The 12,549-nt window shown below is 37.6% G+C and overlaps 1 long non-coding RNA gene across 2 annotated transcripts in view; it reads left to right on the top strand.

The window, feature by feature from the left end:
* Positions 1–269: 269 nt before the first annotated feature.
* LOC125266408 overlaps positions 270–12,549 on the top strand; it is a 218,076-nt gene continuing 205,796 nt past the window's right edge. For both annotated transcript variants that reach the window (XR_007184486.1, XR_007184487.1), the window contains exons 1-4: positions 270–344; positions 3,265–3,347; positions 4,746–4,820; positions 4,903–5,065. This is a non-coding gene — a long non-coding RNA (uncharacterized LOC125266408). The remainder of the gene's footprint in view (positions 345–3,264; positions 3,348–4,745; positions 4,821–4,902; positions 5,066–12,549) is intronic.

The raw sequence follows: 12,549 nt of genomic DNA, 5'->3' as shown, positions 1-12,549 counted from the left end.
CAGTGACAGTAAAGACTATTCTTTTAATAAAAAGGGTTCATTTATGACACTTTTTTTCACTATTTTGAGTTCTGACTCCATGATGATAGATTGTCCATAAACCTAACCTGAAATTATTATAAAAAAAAAAAAAAAAAAAAAGGTTCAACATATTTTAAGTCACAGTGAGAAGTCATCTGCCTTTACTCTATGTTGTGCACTTAATCTCAGAGGTGTAGCTTATTTTGCAGATCACTAGGTGGCAGCATTATTTCATCTGTGACAGATCGGTTTTGGTTTCAACCGGTAACCGGACCGCATAAACGAACCAAAAGATCGCTGAAGACACGGAAAAAACGAAAATCGTATGTAAACATTTAGATACGATGTCTGAAGGAACACGTACATGTCTTTTCAGAGTTTTATTTCTTTTTTAAATGTTACAAAAGGAGAGGCTTTGTTCTGGTTGTGTTTGAGTATGTGAAATTGTTTTAGTCTTACCACGAGATATGCCTTAGCAAATTTAAAAGGACACTTACAGAGGCAGAGCAAGTGACAGTAAATTTATCCAGGGAACAGACAATCCATCTAAATGGACACACAACAGTTGTGGCAGCAATCAAGGTTATGATTCTGTCTCTTTTTGAAGGGAAGCTTCTGAGATTAGCCAGTCTGCATCCATCTGAGCTTGAATGTGTGTGAAAGATGAAAGTCATAAACATTGCTCCTTTCATTTCTCAGTTTCATTCTCCCTCATAACTGACTTGATTACATGAGCCAAATGAGAGAAAGAATATCCTCTGATTGCTGCTGCCTTCATTCATAAACATGGAAGACAAGTCTTGATCTTGTGCTCAAACGGATGTCGCTCACATAAACACTACTGTATTCAAATTACACTAAATGACCTTTACAAGGTTCTTCTCCATCATATCACTGAACATCATAGCTGAAACTGGCACCGGTGGCATCAAAATATATAGCGTGAATGCATCATAGTCTCTGTTTCAGTGTCTGTCTGTCTGAATCTCTCCTCTAAAAATATTCCTTGTTTGTCTGACATTTGCAGTGATGTTGACCTTTCATCTCACCACACTCGTCTCTCAGACTACCCTCCTCTTTCCCATTTTCAGGAAACCCATCTTATCTCATCTTCATCATCTGCTTTTTTGGCCTTGTTCTTTTTCTCTCTCTCTCTCTGTGGATGATTGTACATGGGTCGATAGCCACAAACAGAGACGTGGTGCACCTTAATCCTTCTGTAGGGATGTGCTGTCCTTTTTGTTCTGATGTTCAAACCGTTTTTCATTTATTTGTACAGTGTGCTTAGTTAAATGATCCTTTCTGAAGCTTTATTTTTTGAAACATTTATTTATGATATGTCCAAAATATTCAGAAAATAGGAAAAATAAAGTTGACTCTACTGAAAAAAATGGCCAGGACCAGGTTCTTTGAATGTGGTGACCATGTTTATGGGACTGGTGGCAGCTCGGACTACATAGTCCCTGTCCCAAATGGCACACTTCATAGCACTTTCGGTCTTGTGGACTTACAATGGCTGCCGCGTTCACGTGACTTCGATTTCTACTGAGGTTGCTTCTACCAGTTTTGTATTCATGGATTTGGGAAATTTCTGTCCTTGTTCCTGTCTAAAGGCACCCACACACTACAAGATAATTGGGCCAATTTTGGTCCCAATTCTCCCCTTCCAACAATCCTTGGTAAAGTCACGATTATCTTGATGCTTCTACAGATTACCTTATCAGGTGTGATTATGGTAGATGTGCTAAGATTGATTTAATCTGCTTGTAAAACTGTCAGGGCCACACCGATCTCGAATCATAAATATGTAACATGTTGAATATTTGTTTGTGTTGAATGGTTGTTTGTGAACAGAATCTGTTAGTGTGTGGTGTGCTGTCCTGGTCACATCACAGCACTCCACACACTATAGGAACAAAACTGTTAAGTTCTATGATTTTCTTCTTCTTCTTTTTTTTAATCGTCATGTTTGTGGTCTCTCACATTTTGAAAATCTGATAAGATTTTAAAAATATTTTAGTGTAGGCCAGAGTGCTGTCAGATTCAATTGAGGGCATTTACAGTATGTGCTGTAGTTTACAGTTTTTTTTCTTTGGGGTTTAAGTCTGGTTTTGGCTGAGCTTAATAAGCTACTGTATTTTAGCAAATTTGTTTATATTAAGCTGAGGTTACACTATGCAGTAGTTATTCCTTCGGTTTCACAAACAAGGCAAAGGGTTATTTCACCCAAAAATGAAAATTCTGTCTTATTACTTTTATAATACTTGTATGAAAATTTGAGATTTTATGTCATTGTTAAAGCTTGACTACATTCTCCATTCATAGCAATTGCATGGAATGGAAAACAGTGACATTATTTAAGTAATTCATTCAGATTTGGAACGACATCAGGATGAGTAAATGATGATAGGATGTTTGTTTTTGAGCAACTGTTCCTTTAAGGAGTATTTGCATTTGCCTTTTTCTCAGTCTTAACTACTCTTCCATTTCCTGTTTGATTAGGACCTTTTAGGCTTGAATACCCTTATAAAAAACCCTAGGACTATTAGTGGCTTAAAGTTCTACCATTTCACAAAAATAGAGGCCACAAGTGGCTCAGTTTTACTGTGGAACTGTGTTTTACTTTAGAAAAATAGTATGTATTTATCATATTGATGTTTTATTATTTAAATTTGCCATATGTGAATTACAAAAAAGGAGATATTTTGAAGACGTTTAAAAGAAATGTGAATGATAGGATTTCAGAAAAAAAAATCTAAAAACATTTAGTGATTACAGGATATTGTATGACACTTCTGAACACTTTGTTCCCTTTAGATCATATTTCTCATGGTCTCTCATGTTATTAAGATCGAATTCCATCTCTCAGTCCTTCTGTTCACCTTCATCTCTCTCTCCTTCTCTTTCTCTCAGATGTAATGACCAGGCATTCATGTTAAGTCTATCGGTAATCTCATGTGTTATAAGTCAATACAACTGATTTATTTTCCTCCTTTCAGTAGGATCATTCTGACTGAAAAAAAAAGAATCTCCGTAACCTTCACCTAAGGGGGAATGACATTTTCAGCTTTTTTGCAGCTCACACTGTTGAAATGATCAACAGTGCAGACTGAGCCTTCTTGCTTGAGCTTATATGTTTACATGCTATGACATTTACATCAATACATTCTTATAATATTCAACTGATTTAATGTAACACAATGTTTTAACCAGTCGATATATAAATGCTTTTCTTTGTTTCAGAGTCTTTTCAGAGGCCTTCTGTGGTTTTGCCTAGTAATTAAGGATCTGAGCTGGAAACAGAAAGGTCACATGTTTGATCCCAGGTATGGATGACAACACCATTGTGCTTTTAAGCAACTCACTTAACCCAATGTTGCTCCTGGAGCCTGTCCTGACAATTGAGGTATTGTAAGGCACTTTAGACAGAAAGCAGCTATTAAATTAAAAGTAATCAACTCCTCTTTTCAATCTTCTTGTCAGATTTTGTCTTCTTCAGAACTTAATTTTAGCTCAGATCACGCTGCAATTGATTTTGTTGTCTGCTCAGTAGAGTATCTCCTATTGGCCATATTATATTCTCGCTCCCTTTGATCATATTTTACCCATTTGAGAGAATGAAATGTGAGTCACTGCTGACACTGCAGATCAATCCTCCTGAAATACAATGAAGGAGAGATACTAAAAATGGATGATGGAAGCTGGATCTGTGTGTTTTTTGTGAATCATGAAAATAATATAGCATCATCTTTGCAGTATGAGAACACTTAAATGATTAAGATCAGAGCAGAACTTACTGTTTTTAGATTTTGTTCTAAACCATCCGATGCACAGTATATTGGTTGGTACCATATCAGTTGATAACAGCATTTTTTTATTTTATTTATTGGCTATTTTGTTGCACATACTCATTAATTCCTATTTTTGCATTTAGATGGCCTTTGCCATTCATTTAAAGCTCACTTAAAGTTAATCTTCAAATAATTTATTAACAGTCCATTTTTCATACTGTACATTATATTGTAGGATTTAAATTGCTAGATTTTTAGTGTTTTATTTTTAATTTATTTAGACAAAATAGTATAGTGTTTAATATTGGCCATTTAATGGCTATTTGAATAACATATTGGCTTATGGGTGTGGTCAAAATACCACCACCCCGCCCTCAAAGAAACTGTGGGCTACCTTGCATTTTGTATCTGGCCTTCGAGGACATTGTTATTATTATTGAAACAGTGACCCAACAGGTACATCTATGGTTTGCAGTGTGCTAATTTTATAACAAGAGTGTCCATGGTTGCATAATTCATTTTTTTAACTAAAGTTTTTGGCATGGTTGAGATCTGGACAGTGCAACTGGTACCTGAAGCATCAGTTTAAAGCTTTATAATGTATAATGAATGGATGAGGGAAGGACAAGAACACCACCACCACGCCCCATGCAAAACACCTGTGTTACCACCTCTTTGTTGAAGGGCATTGAAAGTTGCATATTTTTCTGCTTTGATTTAATGAATTCCAAGAATTCTCAAGCAGAAGAGAGATTTCCTCAAGGCTTTTTGGCCTCAGCAGTCTACAGGCCATGTGTGTAAATGGAAAACATCTGTTTGCTGGGACTAGAGGATTCACTTAAGAGATTGATGCTCCTTGAAATTGTCTGTCAATCTTGTCATGAACATATGCATTAGCGTGCATCCTGTGTTTTTCTTCCCCCTTTTTTTCAGTGCTTTCATGACTTTTTTCTGTCTGGATCTAACTGTCAGGAACTCAGAATGGAGGACTCAATTGCAGTGAAAAATGTGAGTAAAGTTTATTAGAAAACTTTAGGAACATTTAGAACAGTCCATGTGACAGTGAAAATATTAACTCTCTGTGTGGTAGCTCCCATGTACTCTGCACACACATCAGCGGACACAAGTAGAGGAGACCAACGAGAGGAAACAAACTCAAGGTGACCAACTGAAGGACAAGCCCAAGTCCAGCAAGTGAGACCAGTCTTGCTACAAACTTCTCGTCTTTGGTTCCTGAGCACAATCACGAGCAGGTAAGTAACAGAAGTAAACACACACGAACGAGAGCATAGAGCATGAAACATCCACGCGACATGAATAATAATCAACTGACAAGAAGGGGTAGACACAGCTGGGAATATGAAGGGTGAAGGGAACGAGCGACAGGTGTGGGAGAGATCAGCTCGTGATTGTGCACACAGCGCAGTAAGGCAACGCTGATTGCTAAAATCACGGGCTGCGGAAAATGACAGGACCATAACAAACGAGGTGACACACCCTGACACATGACACTAACAGGGACAGTTTTACTTTATTTTTATGCATTTGACAGATCCTTGTATCCAAAATGACTTAAATTGCATTCAAAGAACACAATATAGGAATTGAACCCATGTTCTCTAGCAGCATGCCCTACTGTTTGAGCTACGGGAATGGCGAGATGGAAGTGGAAAGCTTCATTGGCTTCAATTTCAATTTAAGATGATTGAGATGACAGTGATGAATCGCTGAGAAAGAATTATGTTTTTTTGCTCAGCAGGATGCCTAAAAAGAACAAAGGTCTCTCTAAGTTCACACACTTTCTCTGACATTTGGCCCTTAAGCCAGCACGCATTATGCAGCATAAGGTTGTAATCTTTTGCATTTCCTACAGTACGGCTCTGAAGAGAATTAGAGAAGTGATGTTATAGGCTGGAAATTTTATGAGCCATGTCACGGTATCCATGGTGTCTTTTATTTTCTCGCTCAGTTTGGCACACTACAATGCTTTATCAATAATGCAGTGAAATGCTATTAGAGCTGGGAGTGCAGCAGTTACTCTGCTTAACAGACCCTTGTGCTGTCCACCCACAGAGCTCCATCAATAACAGTTATGCCTTTTCCAAGGAAAAAGTGTTTTTTTTGTGATAGTTCACCCTAAATGGAAAATTCTATCTTTATTTTCTCACATTATTTTTATTCAAACACTAAATCAGAATTTACTTCTGTACAAGGTGAATGTACAAGCTGCTCTTTTTCATACAGTGGTGTAGAAAAGAACAGGAGTAATGGCTGCTGAAAGTTCAACTTTGCCATTACTTTTATAATATATTAAAAATAGAAAACATTTTTTTAGACAATATTTAATTTTTCTACATGTAATTTTTTATGATAAGTCATACGGCTTCTTAGTTTTGTTCATTTGAAAGAAAATTTGCAACAATTATTTAAAGTGATAATGAACTGTAATGCAGTCAACAAACCTAAACTATACTAAACTATAGTTTTGGAATCTACACAATCAATAGAGAGTAGCCTGCTTTGATTAGTTTTAGTTGAAGTCAACACACTTATGCTAGATATAAATGTTGGTAAGGAGCCAGCAGTTTGACTTTGTCCTGATACAGGCCATGGGCCACCTTTTGGGAAACCCTGCACTGTAACATCTGTTTTAGTGTTTGCCTGAACATCTTGACTAATCTGTGAGTCTGCCGCCCCCAGACCTAAAGCCCTTAGCTCTTTCTGCCATTAAGATCAGGGAGTCAATAACATATAGTTATAACCAGCTCCATTCTGTGTTCCTCTTGTTTTCTTTCATTGGGTGACTGGTCATGCCAGCAGGCATGCCTGGTTACTCTGCTCCAGCCCACCTATTTTGACCTCCCCTTTTTTAGACAACAATACCGTCCGTTGCAATTAAATCTGGGCCAGGGTGGTCCAACGTAATTATGATCTTGATCCACTCAGTGCTCACCCCAACTAATCACAGAATTACTAAATTTCAGTTTGATCCCGAATTCCATATTAATTGAATTTATGTTATGTTTTATACAATGAAAAATTAATACTAATTTTTAGGTCACAAATCAAATGCAAGTATATTTATGACTGACTTTTGTTAATTCAACAATCATTCTATTCACTTTAATTATAAAGACGCATTCAAATCATAAATGTCTTAGATAATATATTCATCAATCCAGTTTCAGACATGGATTACAAAAGCTGTTGAAAACAGTTTCACTGAACTCTGCTGTTCTAGCAAATCTATATTCCAGTCACATTGCTTTGAAGCAAAAACCACAGCCACAGAATTGGACACCCCAAAACTTCACACAACTCTTTAGGAAGCTCTTCAGTCGCATTTAAACTTGTACGCCTTTTATAACAGATGAGCTCAGCAAGACCTCATTTAATAAAACCAACTGCTACCAGAATACTGTCTAAGCATTTGCTGTCGCTGTACTATTGCACTCAAAAATGTGTCTGCTGACGTCTTTACCAGATCATGATTTCAGCCTCTGTAGTGTCATGATGTGCAGTCGAGCGTTCAGCAAAGCTCATTTCATTTGGTTTTGTGTCACAAACAAATTTGCTCCAGTCCATCTCCACTGAACACTTCCCAGATGGAAGTCATGTGAGCGAATTGTTCGTTTAGATATACAGAAATTTTAACCATACAGCAGCCCATCTAAAATCGAATTACATCAGATGTTACACCAGAGGATTCGCCAGCTGGGTTCCCTCGCTCTTTGGTGCGTGCGTGCATGTGCGTTTAGTTGTGTGTGATGTGTGCATGCATACGGTGCGTTGTGTTTGCTTGCAGTGATTTGATATATTTAGACACAAGATGGTGGGCACAATGAACATCTCAGTGTCTGCAGAGAACCATGGCGCCACAGGATGCCACCGTCTGTCTGCTACTGTGGCGTTTCAGTGTGTGTGTGTGAAAGGGCACCTTGTTTTGGTGAATAATTAAAATCCTTGTTAATCAGCTCATCATTGGCTGCACAGTGAGTGAACAGGCATCCAACCATGATATAATTATTCACACACACGTACACACACTCCTTCTGATTCCCATTTCATACACACATATGCACGTACACACACACAAAAACCAGCGCATTTAATTGAATGATCATTGGTTTCCCCCTCCCCTGTTACATCCCACAGATTCAACAATCGGGCGACTGCCCAAATCAAAACACTCACATTTTTTGTGAATGGATCTGATGATCTGGGATGCACCGAGAGGTCATTACAGAATCTTACAGTATTCTTAACCTTGTGTTGATGTGCATTGAAAAACTTGAGGGATGAAACGTAAAACCTAAATGTTGAAATGTCTCTCATCTCAATCAAAAAGGCTTTTTTTAATTATATAAAAGCAGTCACAAAGGCAGTACAATAATGTTGCTGAGTCTGTCTCAGTTTATATTGGGTGCTTAAGCATCCGTGGATAAGGAAGTCTTCGTTCTCTTAAAGATGAAAGAGCTTACCATTCAGGACTGTTTTCATGCTCTTGCTTATAAAGAAAAACAGCCACTGGCATATATGAGGATTGGTTTATTTGTTTATTCTGCTAGAGATCTTTCATTATTGCTGAGAAATGAAAAAGTTTTCATAAAGATTAATATCAGGTTTAAATAAAGGTTAAACATTTTTAAGATCCTCCCTGAGCAAACCACTGTAGTTGAGATGAGGGGTGTTAGTTTTGTATTTCAAAATGAAAAAATGCTGCAGAACTAAAACTTTTTTTGAACCGATTAAAATAAAGAACCTAAGTGCTGAATGTTTCAGTTCAATTTGAGTACTAGATCTTTTACTGTTTTGGGCGATGGGAATCTTCCCCGCACACTATCATGATCAGATTCATTGAGCTTCTGTTCCTGACGTGAATTGGGATGGACAGAGGAAAAAAATCAATGCATATAAGAGCAAATCAATGCAGGACAGGATGTCAAATAAGCTGTAACTGATCTGAAAATGTTATACTGATATTACTGAGGGGAGAAGGGGGGGTGGGTTCATGTGATTATCATAAATCTGATAATTATTGTCATGTGATAATTATTGTCATGTTATGGCTGCTGTTAAAATGTATAATATTTAGACATCCCTACTTATCAGTGAACTATGTGGGTGAACTATTCCTTGTTTGTTACTAATATTGATGTAAGTGGTATAATATTAGTGTTGTCAGTTTCTGATGACCTTAAAGTCCCCCTGAAATTTTTTTTGTTTTGTTTTTTAGCTTTTAGTATGAATATGTTTGCCTTACTGTTATTTATAAGCTAGTGTGCTCCAAAACAATGACAAAATTTGCATTTAGAAGATAAAAGCATTAAAAATGTACAGCCTCTCATAGATTTTGATGACATCACCCTGCACTTCAGCTTCTCGTCAGATTTTCTGTCCAATCAAATGCTCTCTAGAATCTGAAGCGTCCCGCCCCCTACATTATAAATAGACGCTGAAGCTGTGGCTGAAATCGGTAACTTGCTCACACATTCACTATTTCTTCATGGTGAATGGCACGTAGTGCACTAGATAGGGGATAGGGGATAGGGAAAGAATCAGATAGTCTAAATATGCTTTCCGTTGGGGTGAATGAAGTCTGTGACTATATGAGGTCCCCATATACTTCAAGCAAAATCGAAGAACAAACTGATGTGATGTCATTTCGAACAAAATCAGGCCAAAGCAAACTTCGTTTGGAGTTCATTTTGGGAGTTTGAAACAGCTTACCAAAGCGAACTTTCCGGTAACGTTCGCTACGGCTGGTAAACACCTTTGTACCACCATTGGTCCGTGGTAATTACGTAATAGGAAGTTGTACTTCTGTTGAAATGAGACACAGACAAGGTTTTGTCATGTTTAATATGGTAAAGCTGCTTGATTTTATGCAATCTATTGAATTAAGTGCTATATAAATAAACGTGTTGGGACTTTACCAGAGTGCAGAATTGCAGAGCCCGTGCAAACATATCCATGTTGCTATGATCAGATGTTTTTCTTATGCTTTATTAAAAAAAGTTAGCTGTTTTCTCAGTTGTGTGTTTATTTTGTTATTGAGAGGAAAGTGTGCAGCACATATTTACATATTCATCTAACCGTCGCTCTCAGCAGTGTGGGCGGCGCCAGTTGTTCGCTATCAGTGTATTTCGAGCTTCGTTTTACCCCTAAGTAAAGAGCTCAATGGCTTTGGACGAGGTGTGATAAACTAAACGCTATTGCCTGTTTTAAAGAAGGATATGTCTCGCCCTGTCTTCCTGTTTCAGTTGAAATTACGTCAACACATTGAATAATGCTGCGCGTTTAAAGGCACTTCAGTGGGCATTTATGTTGCTGTCGGTTTGGTTGATACTATTACTGCTGGCGATGTTTGCATTGACATTTGGTTTAGTAGTGTGCGTGTGTGTGTGTTTGTCTTTTTGGTAGTGTCCTCATTTGTATAAAAAAAATAAAAAATAAATATCAACAGTATAAAATTAAAAATTTAAAAAAATATTGTAAATAAAAGTAAACAAAGTTTTATAAAAAATTTTTTTGGTTAAGATGTGGGTTTGGATTTGGTTTATATAACTAGCTGCATATAAAAACAATAGAAGTCTATGGAATGTCCCATTTAGATAATTTAGCTAAGCAAATTAACCAAATGTCCCCACAAGGATAGTATAACCTGAGATCAATTACACTTTGGGGACCAGCCAGCGGTCTTCTTGACGGAAATGGATTAATAAACATACTAAATAATGCTTATTTGAAATTTGAGTTTTCTGTGATGGGTAGGTTTAGTGTTAGGGGATGGAATATACGGTTTGTACAGTATAAAAATTATGTCTATGGAGAGTCCCCACGAAGATAGCAAAACCTAATGTGTGTGATTTTGTGCAGACTAAGTTATGTGCCACAGCCCAACCCGAGAAAACATTCAATTAGTTTTACAAAATTCCAGCATTAATAAAGGAGAATCTGACATTCACATAGCCGCCCACCATTCTCCCTTCCTCACTTCTGCACTCCTACACTCAGTATTGTGTGCACTAATAATAGGCATTAAAATGAGTTTCTGATGCCTGTCTTCCAAATGCCACGCTGGGGATGAACGATCATTCAACAGAAACGATTAGATAATTAGACCATCTTCTCTCTGTGTGAATGCACACAAACACACACACATATTGATCTTCTGCATAATCACTGTACAGTAAATAAATTTCACTCTCTCAATGGCATCACTCTTAAGTGTAATGAGTCTTGTCACTTACACCTACGCTGTCTTCCCATACATGAGCTGACTATCCCATTCCTAGAGATTGGATCTGAGATCTCTAAAGGATGCGTCAAGGAATGCTCTCTTATCTGTTGTAGAAGGGTGCCATGTGCCTTGCAGTGTGGAATGAACCATTAGGGGGCAGTGCAAGAATGTTTCAGTGTGGTAATGGGCTGAAATGGTCCTCATGGTTAAGACTTATCTGACATCTTAGTACTTCACAGGAAGTGCAGACACAAAGCCAAATTCTTGTGTCTGTTGGTGTGGATAAAAAAGTTTAAGTTTAAAATTATAAGTTAAAGAGTGGCAGTATGATCTGTGTTGTTGTTAGGGCCTGAAGTATGATGCTTTTCTATGGGTTTTGGGCCTAGCTGTTTGTTTGTGACTTTGTGTAAGACGTGCTTGTGTAAAAGAGTTTAAATGTATGTTTACTGTGTATTTTGATTAGAAGCATGTAGGTGATTCTTGGTTGTTTTGTCTGGTTCCAAGGTGAGGCTAGTTTGACCTCTTGTGTTTCTGCTCCACTTTCGAAAGCGGAGGTTAATCTGCATTTTCAGTATTATGCCAGGCAAGTCTGGAGTTAAACTCCATTCACCCACTCGGTCCCCACAACGACCCCCCCCCCCCTCTCTAGGTTGCGCCGTCAGCCCTTTTGTTCCAGTCTCATTGTAATGCGTTGGCGTGGAAACGATGCTTTCTGACACCTGGCCCACATGAGCCAGGCCCTGTGAAACAGACCTCATCACCACCAATCAGATCAGCTCTCCCACAAATCACAACCAATCAGATCACTAGCCTCGCAGACACAGCCGACGCCACAGCGACCGCCGACCTAGTTGTGCTCTTAAAGGGACAATATGCACTCATCTACAAAGCCCCGCACCCACAAACACAGAGGGCTGTTTAGTGAGTCCTTCATCTGTAAATGATGTACTTTTTATTTGTTGATTGTTTGAACAGATTTTGCACAAAAAACTTCATATTTTCAATTTAAAACTCATTTCATTTGCAAACTATTTAGGTCTCCAAACTCAAAACACATTACTTAAGAATCCCATTTCCATAATTGTCGTGAGAGAATCAATCCTTAGCTAAAGAATCTGGCCATCATATCTTTTTAATACTTTAGCTATAAAAAAAATGTTTATATCCAGTACAAAATTAAAAATTGGAGTAATCAAAACTTTAATATGTAAGAAAAAAAAAATATATATATATAATAAACACTATATTCATTATAAGCAATCATATTGTGTCTTTTGATGACTATGATTATGAATGAGTTAACAGTAGTCCAACTGCAATTTTCTGTTATTTTCAATATTCATCATTTATTGAACATATTTTTATATTGCGTATGTGGTCAGGAGGCCTGTGTTTCAACGCATTGTGGTCCCCAGTGATCAATTTTCAGCGTTAAAATACATGCGAAAATGGTGCTGTAGTAGAACATACACAGGAGAGTTCAACCCGCCGCCA

Source organism: Megalobrama amblycephala, linkage group LG4 (genome assembly GCF_018812025.1).
Source record: "Megalobrama amblycephala isolate DHTTF-2021 linkage group LG4, ASM1881202v1, whole genome shotgun sequence".
NCBI lineage: Eukaryota > Metazoa > Chordata > Actinopteri > Cypriniformes > Xenocyprididae > Megalobrama > Megalobrama amblycephala.
The sequence above is the reverse complement of the archived record's forward strand: the minus strand, read 5'-3'. Positions and strand labels throughout refer to the sequence as shown.